This window comes from Mixophyes fleayi, chromosome 2 (assembly GCF_038048845.1).
Source record: "Mixophyes fleayi isolate aMixFle1 chromosome 2, aMixFle1.hap1, whole genome shotgun sequence".
Classification (NCBI taxonomy): Eukaryota; Metazoa; Chordata; class Amphibia; order Anura; family Limnodynastidae; genus Mixophyes; species Mixophyes fleayi.
The window spans coordinates 297832625-297846252 of NC_134403.1; the positions used below are offsets into that span (position 1 = coordinate 297832625).

The 13628-nt window shown below is 38.0% G+C and overlaps 1 protein-coding gene across 1 annotated transcript in view; it reads right to left on the reverse strand.

The window, feature by feature from the left end:
• TBL1X (transducin beta like 1 X-linked) overlaps positions 1 to 13418 on the reverse strand; it is a 232472-nt gene extending 219054 nt beyond the window's left edge. The window contains exons 1-2 of the mRNA XM_075196467.1: positions 13081 to 13418; positions 11931 to 12065 (exon numbers count right to left, since the gene is read on the reverse strand). The gene's annotated coding sequence lies outside the window, so the exon portion shown is untranslated. The remainder of the gene's footprint in view (positions 1 to 11930; positions 12066 to 13080) is intronic.
• Positions 13419 to 13628: the final 210 nt, after the last annotated feature.

Here is a 13628-nt window from a genome sequence, read left to right on the forward strand (position 1 = left end):
CTTGCCAACTCTCCCGGAATATCCGGGAGACTCCTGAAATTCGGGTTGGTCTCCCGGACTCCCGGGAGAGCAAGCAAGTCTCACGCATCCCCCAATTCCCTGGCCTAAATAACGCGATTTGTGGTGAATCACATCATTTTGGCCCCGCCCCCGCAACAAAATGCCATGCTAGTTGCGGGGGTGGGGCCAAAATGACGTGATTGACCGCGCACCGCCCCCTCCCGCCCTCTGTTCACGCCTCTCTCCCGGACTGCACTGCCTGAAAGTAGGCAAGTATGATTATTATTGATTCATTGGATCCGAAGCGTAATCTCTTTGCTGTAACTCCGTTATGTGCATATCAGGCTCTGGCCTATGTTTTAACACAGCTTGACAGCTTGCACTAGTGCCCACTATCTATTAATTCCTGTGCTAATTTTTACTGCATGAATTCCGCTGTTGCAGACAGATATAAAATTGACCCTTGTTTGCAGATCTGCCTTTAACTACTTGTTCCTTATAATATATAATTATCATTAGGGGGAGCATCCGCTTTGCGAGTCCTAAATACTGTAGAGATGCTCAGACTTGGTATTCCGAAAAACACCCCCTCCCTCCCCCCCCCTAAACATCGCCAATCCGAGAAACCAAGCCGAGCCGACTCGGTACTTTCCCGCTTCCTCGGATCTGAATCGAGGCAAAATGTCATTGTTGCATCGTCAGATTTCACAGGTTTTGGATTCCATAAGTACCTCCCTCCCCAGGAGATCTAGCGCCATTGCGCACACAGAAACAGAGGTAGCAGTGTTCTTGTCTGGAAATGACTGGAAACTAATGTTATTGAGGTTAATAATAATGTAGGAACAAAAAAGAGCCAAAATATGTGATTTTAGCATTTTTTATCAATTTAAAAAAAAAAAATACAGATCCAGAACCAAAACCAAAACACGTGAGGGCGGTTTTGCCAAAACCAAAACACAAAGTTAATACAGATTCAAAACCAAAACTCGGGGTCAGTGAACATCCCTAATACATTGTAGCAGTGGCCACCAGCCACCGTATCTCTGGCTGAGAACTATCACTGCTTCAATTTGTGACACTAACAGATATATAAAATACACTATTATAAATCTTTTTTAGTAGTTGCATTGGTTTTATGAAAAGGGTGCACTGCTCTATACTGCTGCATAGTTATGGTGCATACGGATATAAAAGTTGGTGTTGTATACTTTTGGAGACATGTAAATCAAAGTTGGGGAAGAAGGCTATAATTTAAACTGTAACAGTCAGAAAACAGAATATAATTTACAGAGTATTTATATTTGTTTTTCGACTGGTTAATTACTGTTATGTGACTGTGGTACCAGAGATAGCGGGTAGTTTAAAAAGATCAACTATGTATAGGGAACAGTTATGAGTTCTACTAACCCATTACCTCTTGATAAAGTCGAGCACCCTCCCTCCTCTCACTACATACATATCTATGATGGCATGTTAAGTAAAGCGTTTCATAATATGTACAGTACTTATTTAAATTACATGAGTTCTGGGACCTTGGGATATCATTCATCACTATGCTGCTGTGAAAATCAGAGCACACAGCAAACAGATATCCTAGAAATAAACTGGGTTACTTGTCATGGCCACTGAAGACTATAGTTAGTTATTTTAGAATGAAGTCTATGTTGATATTTCTGTCTAGCAATGGATAAATTTACTTGCAGAACATACCTCTGGGTGCCTCATAGGACTTGTTGAAATTTAAGAGAAGTCAAAGTCCATCTGAGTATAGCTGACACACACACAGTCTTAGGTCGGAATAAAGGGATAAAGTTATCATACTTAGCCCTGTGTCACATCATTATTTACATTTGATTTTGTTTTTTAAATGTATATCGTTTAAAATATGTTAAAGACAAAGAGAATTGCAGAGTTAAAACAAACAAACAAAACATTTATAAACATACTACCCAGTACAATTATTAGACCTAACATTTTCCTGTCTACAGTTCGGCTGCCCTCCTATAGAAGCTGCTCATCCTTATACATAAACAACCGACATAAAAGGTTACAAGTCCCAGAGATGCTGATGGTATGAGAGCCGTACATGGTGTTACCTAGAAAAATATGTCCCTCGCATTGTCCCTGTTACTCCAAACTGGCTTAGTTGTTTTAACTCGTTTTGTAGCTGTCTGTCCATCCTTTTATCATAATACAGTAACTAGAACTAAATAATACTAATGTGCCAATTTATTATTGGGTGGAGGTAACCATCATCATATATTGCTGCAAAAGACATTGAAGTGCTGATATTTACTATACCATGGCTGCTCCACTAGCCTGGTGAAGACCCCTCCTCTCCGCAAACTTTTCCTCCTATTCATCATCAGCCTAACCTGCCAGCGAATAAAGGAAGTGCTATGTGCATGCACTGTGAACGTCTGACCCGTGAGAGACCCAGCAAAGCCAGAGGTTTCAGTTGGATCTTATTGTATAAGTCAAGTAACGCCAACAGATGACATTACTTTCCTGCGGACACCGCTGTCTCCCTAGAGGACTATGGGGAACAAGGTAAGCGCTTGTAATTAAGGCTGGTTTTTTGTTGTTTTGTAGGACCACAATTGTCTTTTTCACTTCTTACATTAGACTCTACAACCCATGCATTACAAGTCATTTGTGTGAAAGATGTGCTCATATCAAACACATGTAGAAATAGCATATTTATAACCTATTTATGCCAATATGCTGATATGGAAGCATCTCAAGATGCATCCAGCTCTGCACCAGTTGCATATGTGCCAGATTTACATCTGGCGTACTTACACCCAGATAAACTTACACCCAACCAGGTGATAAGCACAAGGACATTTATTTTAACATTCGCTATTAGGTGTGATTTAAATGAACAACCTCTATAATGTGTATGCATGAAAGTAGCAAAAAAAATTATACTAAAATGTGCCCACAACGATCATATAATATAAGCACGATCAATGAAGAAAGAACCATCGGCTAGTGCTGGCGACTGTCAATGTGTATTTGCACGAGCTCTTAGGCACCCACAAATGATACAGCTATTTGACTGGCCTATCTGCATCTCTGTGCAGGTCTGCCTCAGTTTGCAATTACATGAACACAGCCTTATTTATGTATTTCACATGATTGTTAAGTCTCACCAACTCTGCTACCAGTATTCACCAAATATAAATATGCATCATTGTTTGTGAAAGATGCATCAGATATCAGCACAATGATTTTTTTATATTTCCAAATACTGAAAATATCCCAAAAATATTTGAAATTAAGAGTTTGTAGACAACCCTATATTAATGATGTTTTTTTAAAAATAAAAAGTTTAAATAGGTCCTATAGCATACTAGCCAACTGTCCCGGAATATACGGGAGACTCCCGAATTCCAGGTAGGTCTCCAGAAAGAAAGGGAGAGTAGGGCATCCTCCCGCATCTGAACACTTCCAAGTGATCCTCAGGGAATCGAGTCATCTCAGACTTCCCCCCCTCCCTGCACGTTAAAAATGATGAGATGAGTAATTTAGCACATTGTTCAGGCAAAATTGGGCCCTAAGTTTTTCCAGAGCTGCCACACAGCAAAATAAACTTGACCATCATCACCAAAGCTCTATATATAGACTATAAATGACACGCAATGCAGATTTACAGATACAGTGCGAAATGGGGAAACAAAAGCAGAACTCATATTGTGTGAACTTTGCACCTCTGTGAAACAGCCTGGTTTGCCACAAAACTAGATATCGCTCACCTTTACTCCTAAGAATATATTGTGTCATTAATAATTGGAATTTATGTCAGGTGTAGCAACCTAATATTAAAAATGGTGTGAAAAACAGATAATAGCACACTGCGTAGAAAACATTATTCTTATAAAACAGTTTTAGGGCAACATTTCAATTGAAATGTACACGGTTTTATTATGAGCCCCTGTTCCAGTGGTGGTATATATATCCATTACAGCATGCTCGGGTGGACCACCTAGCTGTAGCATACCTCCCAACTGTCCCAATTCTGTCAGGAAACCCCAATCACTGGGCCCCAGCAGGTGTAGGGCTTCACGTGGGTGAAGTTTACCTGAAGTTGAGCATTTGTGGGCAGAATGGGCCATGGCTTAATGTTTTGAGGTATGCAGTAGCTCAGTCACTCTCACCTCAGGCTTCTATAGGGTGAACAGCAAAGAGATGGCCCTGCACATGCAGGTTTAATAACAGAAGAGTATATGTAGTGTAGATAGAGCGCAGGTAGTGTGTACAATTACCAATGTACTCTCCAGCACAGATGACTTAGCTGTTATTTCTAAAACCACTGTCTATGTAACTAACACGCTCTTATTGTGGGATTGTCACTCTTTCTCACTTCAGTATCTTTACACAGTTGTGGTCACGTCACTGTGCTCACACACCTCCAGTTACTGATATCACCTCACTCCGTTCTTGGGCTCCACCTGCAACTCTAGCTGGTGCAGTCTCAAACTTCAGGGTTTCCTCTCAGAGGAAGCACCCACTTGATGACTCACATGCAGGAAAGGTTAACAGCATCCTGCACAGACTATACCAGGAGTAGGCAACCTGCAGCTCTTCAGGTGTTTGTGAAACTACAAATCCCAGCATGCCTTGCCACCTATCTGCTGGTTATCTACTGGCAAAGCATGCTGGGACTTGTAGTTTCACAACACCTGGAGAACCGCAGATTGCCTACCCCTGGACTATACACTCCTGACTCTCCACAACCTCTATGAGTTCTAGAGCTTCTCTCTTGGACGTCAGATACACTAGAATGGTAGCACCATTTACTTGAGTATCACTTATTATAGACTAAACTCAGATTTAGACAACATATTTGCTGGATATTTGCTAGGCATCACTTGAATAGGCGAGAGCTGAAGGGATGTAAGACTTGAACTTGAAAATTTCAGTCAGAAGTTTAGTCTAGTTCAGGAACCTAGAGTCACACTCAAGTCCCACAACCACTGTCAGCATGTCCCTTAAGGCACTATCCTCACTCCCATGTCACAAGGGAAGGGACACTCACTCACCTATGTTTCAGGGGGCATGTGAAATAATGTAAAGAATTTCCTTAATTATTGTTTATTTTCACGAGTAAGAAAATATATATATATATATATATATATATATATATATATATATATATATATATATATATATATATATCCATTTTCCAAGGAGATGGGGGACACAAACATCTGTAATCCTCTTGTAGTCCATGGAATACTGAAAATAAAAAAGGCATCTGATTGGATGGCTGCCGACCATCATCCAATCAAATGCTATCTTAACTTTCACCACCAACCTATGTTGGAGCTCCCATGGCTCACATGCCATTCTACTACTCTAGTGGATAGTAGCATAAATGACAAAAAATAGGATACCAAAGTAATTACAGTTTTATGTTAAGGTTTTTAAATATAGTTCAAAACAGGCAATGTTGTATGCATTTCCACAATTTATATGGCTATAAAGTGTAAACGAAAGAGGAAGTAGAAAAAATAAATAAGCAAAAAAAAAATAGGGGAACTATGAAACTATGAGGTCCTGTATGCCATACATTGATATGGTGTGTTTAGTACCAGAAAATAATAAAATGTGGGTAAAAGAGTGGATTACAACATAGAAGCTTTCTCCATGCTCTTTATGAAGCATGTGACTAGCACAGACTCGTAATAAATATCAGAGTACATCAAAAGATATGTCAGGAAACAGTACACAATAACTAAAGGCAATGAATTTGACCTATTTTTGAGTCGACCTATTTTTGAGTCATAATATATAACAACCTAAGTTCTGCAAGTGAATTTGAAGGACTGTTTAAGAACTAGTGCTTATGTTTTCAATATCATGCAATTACAAAACAAAACAACAACTATCTACAGACTTGAAATAATCAACCAAACAATTCACTTGCAGCCAATTCTTGGTTTTGTACAGTGTACCACAGCATTACTAAACAAACTTTATAAAAATAATGAACATGATAATATTTATTATACAAGAGAAAATAACATATGCCGTGATGTTGGTTTTCTGCAGCAGGGATATTTATTTACCCAAACGATTGATGGGAATCAATCCATTTAGAGAACCACAGTTACTGTGTGACAGCAAAGTGAGGTTAATATTCTCCAGGAATCAATATCTTATAGGATGGTGGCACTGTCTTATATGGACGCACTGTTAGACATCTTCATTGTTTGAAGAAGTCTAATAAAGTCCAGCAGCAGCCCCTGATTAGGGTAGGTACACATACATACATACATACATACATACATACTCATCTCATATGTTTATTGAAAAGAAAATTTTAAATAGATATCCATTAATTGAAAAGTTTTGCATCTCACTTAGAACACAACAAGAAACTAAAATGCATATAAAATAAGCACACATAGTGGATAATTACATTTATTATAATGCTCAATTCCTTACATTGGCTGTTGCAGAGGAGGTACTGCAATCTTTATACTGTCTTGAGGAGGGTGGGAGGCTGTCATCTGACCACACCAGACGCTAGCTAGTTTACCTCTTTGCCTGTATTACCCAGTATTGTTTATTACTGTGTTTGTTCCAAATTTTAAAGTGCTACGGAATTTGCTGGTGCTGTATAAATAAATGTTGATAATGATGATGATGATGGACAGAGGTCCTCACTTCCTCCAAACCATTAGAGAATTAAGCTAACCTGGGTAACCACTTGGGCAGATAAAAAAGGGACATGGGAAGAGAAAATCTGTTTAATTACTGAATAAAAATCTATGATAATGTTTCCCATATTGTGAGGCTATAATAGTCCCAAATTTCACACGGCTGTTCTAATTTTGGGGGTCTGAAGTAGGCAGGGGACTAAAGTAACCATACCAAATGAGGCACAATTAAGGTAGATCAAGGCATCATGGGCTGGGCAGATTGTAAGGGTTGAGACATGTGTGCACCTTGGCAGACTTTCAGGTACAAATAATTATAAAATACTGTACACAACTAGATATACACCCGAATACCCATCATAACCGTCAAGAAAGATGCTATAAATTTATAAGATTTACAGATAGTATATGAAGATTAGCAAACATTGCTCTAACTTCTACCTTCACTTTTTGTCACCCTAAACTCTGTGAGATCACTGACCAGACAATTGAAAGTATGTGTCAAGTTATGTAATTGCAGAACTTGTGAGGAAACTCACACTGCAGCCAGTTTAGATGACACACCAGTAATGTTATTTCTAGCTCGTCCTTCCTTGTTTAGAAGTACAGTTCATGCTGCCTGGATGACCTTCTATTTAAAAAAATGAACAAGTGTCTACTTTAGAATGACCTCCCCATCCACATGTCCTGTCCTCCCATGCAGCAAATGGGGAGATTCCCACATTCAGGATCTGTTCTCACATTACCTGCTAAGTGGTTAGCGCTGGGGTCATGAGTTCAATTCCCGACCATGGCCTTATCTGTGTGTAGTTTGTATGTTCTCCCCGTGTTTACGTGGGTTTCCTCCGGGGGCTCCGGTTTCCTCCCACACTCCAAAAACATACTAGTAGATTAATTGGCTGCTATCAAAATTGACCCTAGTCTCTTTCTCTCTCTCTCTGTCATCTGTGTGTGTATGTTAGGGAATTTAGACTGTAAGCTCCAATGGGGCAGGGACTGATGTGAGTGAGTTCTCTGTACAGCGCTGTGGAATCAGTGGCGCTATATAAATAAATGGTGATGATGATGATGATTACCTGCTGTCTGAAGCCAAATTGCACTATGTTTGTTAAGGCAGAAACTACTAAGGAAGACTCAATTCATTCAATACTAGTGAGTAGAAGTGAATAAAGCGCTTATAGCAGTTAATGGGGATGGGGATGGTGTCTTCCATCCCCCCAACTGAGAGGTGTATATGCAGAGGGGACAAAATGGCCTGCGGTATCAAAATATGATATTGAGAGGAATTACTGGCGTTTTGGAACTATATATAAAATCTGCAATCTACTAGAGAGATACAACAAAGCACACAACACTTAGGAGTCAACTGGGAAAACAATACTAAAAAGTAGAAACATGTTTAAGTAGCTAATGTAGAGGAACACAAAATACAGACTGGCAGTAGTGGGTGGAAGTACAACAATGTTTACTACAAACAAACAGTAACCACAGACAAGGAATCCATACTGGCAAACAAAGCTTAGCATTATTCTCCCTTTGTTACACTAACACAAACCCAGTCTCACAAATACAAGTCAACAATGTGATGCATTAGTGCAGGGGTGGAAAATCCCAGGCCAGGGGTGTCTATATTTAGAGATTATATGTGATCTATATATACAGAGGAAAATAATTTTTAAATATTCAATCCGAGGGAATATATCTCTTGTAATGCCTTAGGTCAACAGAGAAAAACAATTTTATTTACTAAACTACGCTACCATACAAATAAAAATTAAAATAATTAAAGATCCCATAGATTATAAGCTTGCGAGCAGGGCCTTCTCACCACTTTGTCTGTTTTACCCAGTATGTTTATTAGTTTACTATGTTTGTCCCCAATTGTAAAGCGCTACGGAATGTTGGTGCTATATAAATAAATGATGATGGTGATGAAGTAAATTATAGTATAAACCTTCCTCCTCCTAATTGGCAGAAAGTCAATGGTCCAAGAGTCCGGGACTGACACCGGGTATCACTGTGTCTACTCTACTTCCGAAAGCGGGAGAGAAAATTTGGCATTTCAGCAACTCGCTATGTCAGGAGCCATGATTGGATGGGAGGCGCAGAATTTGTTTTCTACTCTTGACTGACTGAAAAAACATCAACATATTGAACATTTAAATTCACTAGAAATGACGGAAAAGTAACAACAGTGCAGGTAGTACAAATGTATTAATCTAAGTCAGTGACCAAGAATTCGGGACAACATATCAGAGCTGGTTTGTCTCTGTACACTTGGATAGGGTGTACTGCCAGACTGCAGGAACTTTCCCAGTGTTACAATAACACATATATATATATATATATATATATACCAACTGATGGAGACTACTATGTGTTTTATGCTTTTAAGAGTAACAATATTCCATCATGTCATAAGAACATAACAAAAATTACATCCAGACTTGTTTAAAAAACTAGGAGTAATACAGGGCAATACTCAAGTTCTAAAGTTGGTCAATTGTCAAATTCAATTTAAGTAACATAACACATGAATGTTGTGAGCAGTAATAAGTACACTGAGTATTAGATGCTGGATGGACACGCTGTAGTACTAGGCACGTTGGGGGAAATTCTGTTAGCCACAAGATTCTATATGAGGTGCCAGCAAAAGAAGAGAGACCTTTACCAAAGCATCACGCGGTAACACACTGCGTAACGCTACTGCAGCACCGTCACAAATTGAACATCCATAATGTTATAGCACAGATGGCATGTAGAGGGCTTCTAGTTTATGAAGCAGAAAACCAGAACACCCATGTCAGATGAAGTCTAGGAAAGTAAAGCTTCCGAAATTAAAGATTTCCAGTGGCAAAAAGTATGATTGTACAATGAGAATCAGGACACATGGGAGTTCAAGGAATGAGTCTTAAACAGTCCTGGGAGTATACGAACTACACTGCAGGTTTGAAAAAGTGGAGATGTTGCCTATAACAACCAATTACATTCTACCTGTCATTTTGTAGAATGTACTAAATAAATAACTAGAATCTGATTGGTTGATATCGGCAACATCTGCAGCACGGTGGTATAGTAGTCAGCACTTCTGCCTCACAGCACTGGGGTCATTAGTTTGATTCCGGACCATGGCCTTATCTATGTGGAGTTTGTATGTTCCCCCCATGTTTGCGTGGGTTTCCTCTGGGTGCTCCGGTTTCCTCCCACACTCCAAAAACATACTGGTAGGTTAATTGGCTGCTATAAAAAATTGCCCTTAGTCTCTGTCTGTCTGTGTGTGTGTGTTAGGGGATTTAGATTGTAAGCTACAATGGGGCAGGGACTGATGTGAATGAGTTCTCTGTACAGCGCTGCGGAATCAGTGGTGTTATATAAATAAATAACTAGATGATGATGATCTCCACTTTTTCAAACTCACAATTTAGTAGATATACCCCCCTGCAGTCTAGTATGGATTAGCACATTTTTCTTACTCTTAACTTGCTTTATGGACCAATTAAATTAGTCTCCTGACAAAATTATGAAAAGCAAACCTATTGCTTATTATGTGCAATAAATGACTATTTTTATACATTTTACCTGTATGAATGCCACTAGGTTTTAAAAATAGTATACGTGATGGCATTTTAAACATTCAAATGATTAAAATAAATTCACAGAAAATAATTTCTTTCATTTCCTATTGCAATAGATTGGCAAAACATGTAATTAATGGGATAGTGCGATCAAAGTACTCCACAACATAAGCTTGGAAACAACCGCATATTCAGTTTAATGACTTTAAGCATATTAAGGCTTATGTTTGGGTAAACCAAACTGATAATGGATCATATATGGGTACAATAGAGTTCTAGGTTATGTCCTAATGGACAGATAAAATGGAGCCAGGCAGCGAAAAATTGAGCAATTACCACTCCAAGTATCACCTTGCTAAGCCAAGTGAAGTCTTTTGAAGTAGTAACCTTCCCTAGACAAGCATGTGGGAAGTAACATTGTAATGAGCTTTCTAATAGTCACCAAAAGAATTGACTCTTGTTTGTTTGTGTTGTTAAAGCCTGGCTACACAGTGACTTAAGGTCCACCAAGTATGTCTAAACAGGGAATTAATAGGATTAGTCACAATGTAAACACTAGTATCCCCAATTAAAGATATTAAATCTCAACAAGTAACAGTTACACATGGATAGAAAGGCAATTAATGGAAAATCATGGCAGTATTAAATTACTTTCACAAAGTCACAAGAGTTTGCAATAGTCTCAGTCCGCAATAATAATATTTTTTTCACCTATTTGTCATTAATTTGTAAGTATATATTTTATACCGTATAAACAGGAGAATTCGATAAAGCAAAACATATCAGCAAACAATGCAAAAATAAACCAACCATCATTTGTGACAGAAATATGTTCAATATGCTGTATAATCATGTCCACTTTTTCCAATAAAGTCAGCCACAATAAACAAAAATGTAAAATAAAAACAAAACAAAAACAATGTAAAACAGACAACAAAAGATGCAACAAGTCTGTCTTTCCTTTCTTCAAAAAGTCATCTAATGAGATTAACAAGGCAAATAAGATGTTATATATATATATATATATATATATATATATATATATATATTGTTGTATACAATTTGAATTATGAATTTGGTACATGAGCTGATAAAGAGGGTGGTGCTTATTACAGAGAACCATAAAAGCTCCATAGGCAATAGAATAAAAAAAAAAGTATTGTAAAACATTCTGACATTTGACGTAAGGGATCAAACGTTGTCTTAACACACAGCCCATGAATGGGATTCCCCTCCCCCACTCTGGGGTTTCAGGAAACTCCACACACACCATCTGCAATGTGAATACTTGGCATTTTTACAGTATTCCCCCTCTCTTTATTGAAATATATACAGTAGAAGGAAGCAAATGTACTATTAGCAAAGCCCATCCCCCACTCCTTCACAAAAATAAAATGAAAATAACGAAACAACACAGCAAAACAAGAAGATCACATCATTGCATTGAGCCAAAGCACGATTTCACAGCCTCGTGGTCTATTTTCTCTTTCAGACGTATAAGGGAAATATGAACAGATTACAGTATACACGCTGCCATAATCATTATGAGCAAAATGATCACAGGGCAAGTTTTGCTTTATGACGCATCCAGAACTGTGTATATGGCAGGACATTGAGCTCTGGTTAAAGGGGGGTGGGGGTAGGGGGTGTTTAAATGCTACACAAATGAAAGCATAATCTCACTTACCTCACACTCGATGTGGGTTAAAAGACACAGCTTTTTAGTCCCGAAAGCAAGTGGGTTCTGTCCTTAACTTCACAACTTCAACACTCTCTTAGTTCTTCTTACTAACTGTGCATGATAACTCTTCTTTTGTAGATCCTGGGTTCACAAACCAAAAAATGTCAACGTTGGTCTTTTTAAATCCTCCAGAGTTTTTTTTTTTTATATATATATAAACAAGATCACACTAAAATGATTTTAAAAAAAATCCTTGATTCAAAAGTCAGGATCCTAAGGCTGTGGAAAGTTTTGTCTTTATTACAACTGTGGTATCTGTTTGGATCATTATTTTATTTTCTTCCTGTGGCAATCAGAATGTACAGCTAACTAGTTCATTAGCAGAGTTAGTTAGTCTGTGTTTGTGTGTGAGTGAAGCTCCCACAGACAGCAGCAGCAGCGAGAAGAGGGGGGGAAGAGAGAGAGAGAGAGAGAGAGGGAGAGAGACTGGCAGGGAAAAAAAAAAAGATCCACACACACATACATACAGAAACTGAGCCAGTGACCTCCTAGAGAAAAAAAAACTGCAATTGACCTGAAGTATTGAAAAAAATAACAAACATTTGCCATATATTTTTCTCCCTAGAATGTATGAGTGATCATTGTTTACAGTATTTTTCTAATCGGATACTGGAAATGAAAAACAAAACGCACATCATAGTGAAGCTTTTTAGCAGATGCTATAAACAGATAATACATAAATAACAAACAAATAATAATTACTCTGTTCAATAACAGATTAGGGAGAGGTACATAAATGTTGATTTCTCTTAATATACTTAAAGGGGGGAGGGGAATATTATCTTCAGTATATCAATATGTCACTATAGATCTGTTTGTCTAAATACATTGATGTGTGTGTGTAGTTAGATCACAATATATATATATATATATATATATATATATATATATATATATATATATATATCTCAACATAAACATTTGTTATACAATTTTTATACGTGAATGAAATACATGCAATGGTTGCGAGATATATATATATATATATATATATATATATATATATATATCTATATATATCTCGCAGTGACCCAATGTGACGTTAATGTTCCATGTCGTGCTTTAGCTACACAAATAGGAAAATTGGTGGACTTACAGCATCTTCATAATTGTGATTCAGCAGAACGGGTTACATTAAAATTGTTATTCAAAGGCGCAAAGAGTATTATATTTCTGCAGATTTTGTGTACGACTGCTGTCTGGTTCTTTACGGTTTAGCACGTTTTTCTTAGATCCTTACACATTACTGGGAAAGGAGAAAACAAATAAAACAAGAAAGGAGGATGCCTTAAAAAGCAAGCATAAGTACATGATGCAACATTGCCCTGATTACATGTGCTTCCCTTCCCCCATCGCTTGCTGGTGGGAGTGCTGTTTTTTCCGCCTGTAGGGTCACATTGTGGTTGATTGATTCTCCTTTCGCCTTGCTCAGTCATTCAGATTTGGAAAGTAAATAACAAGTTGACATCATTACAGCTTTCTGCATTACTGTGACACATTCCTCTGCTACCACGCAACATCTAATAGAAGCGCATCAAAACAGGAATAGTCGTCTACGCCCTGTCATTTTATTGTGCAGGTTAAGACAGAGGGATATATTTTTCCCTCAGTAAATGCTTTATATTTTTGGAAGGTGTTGTTTGT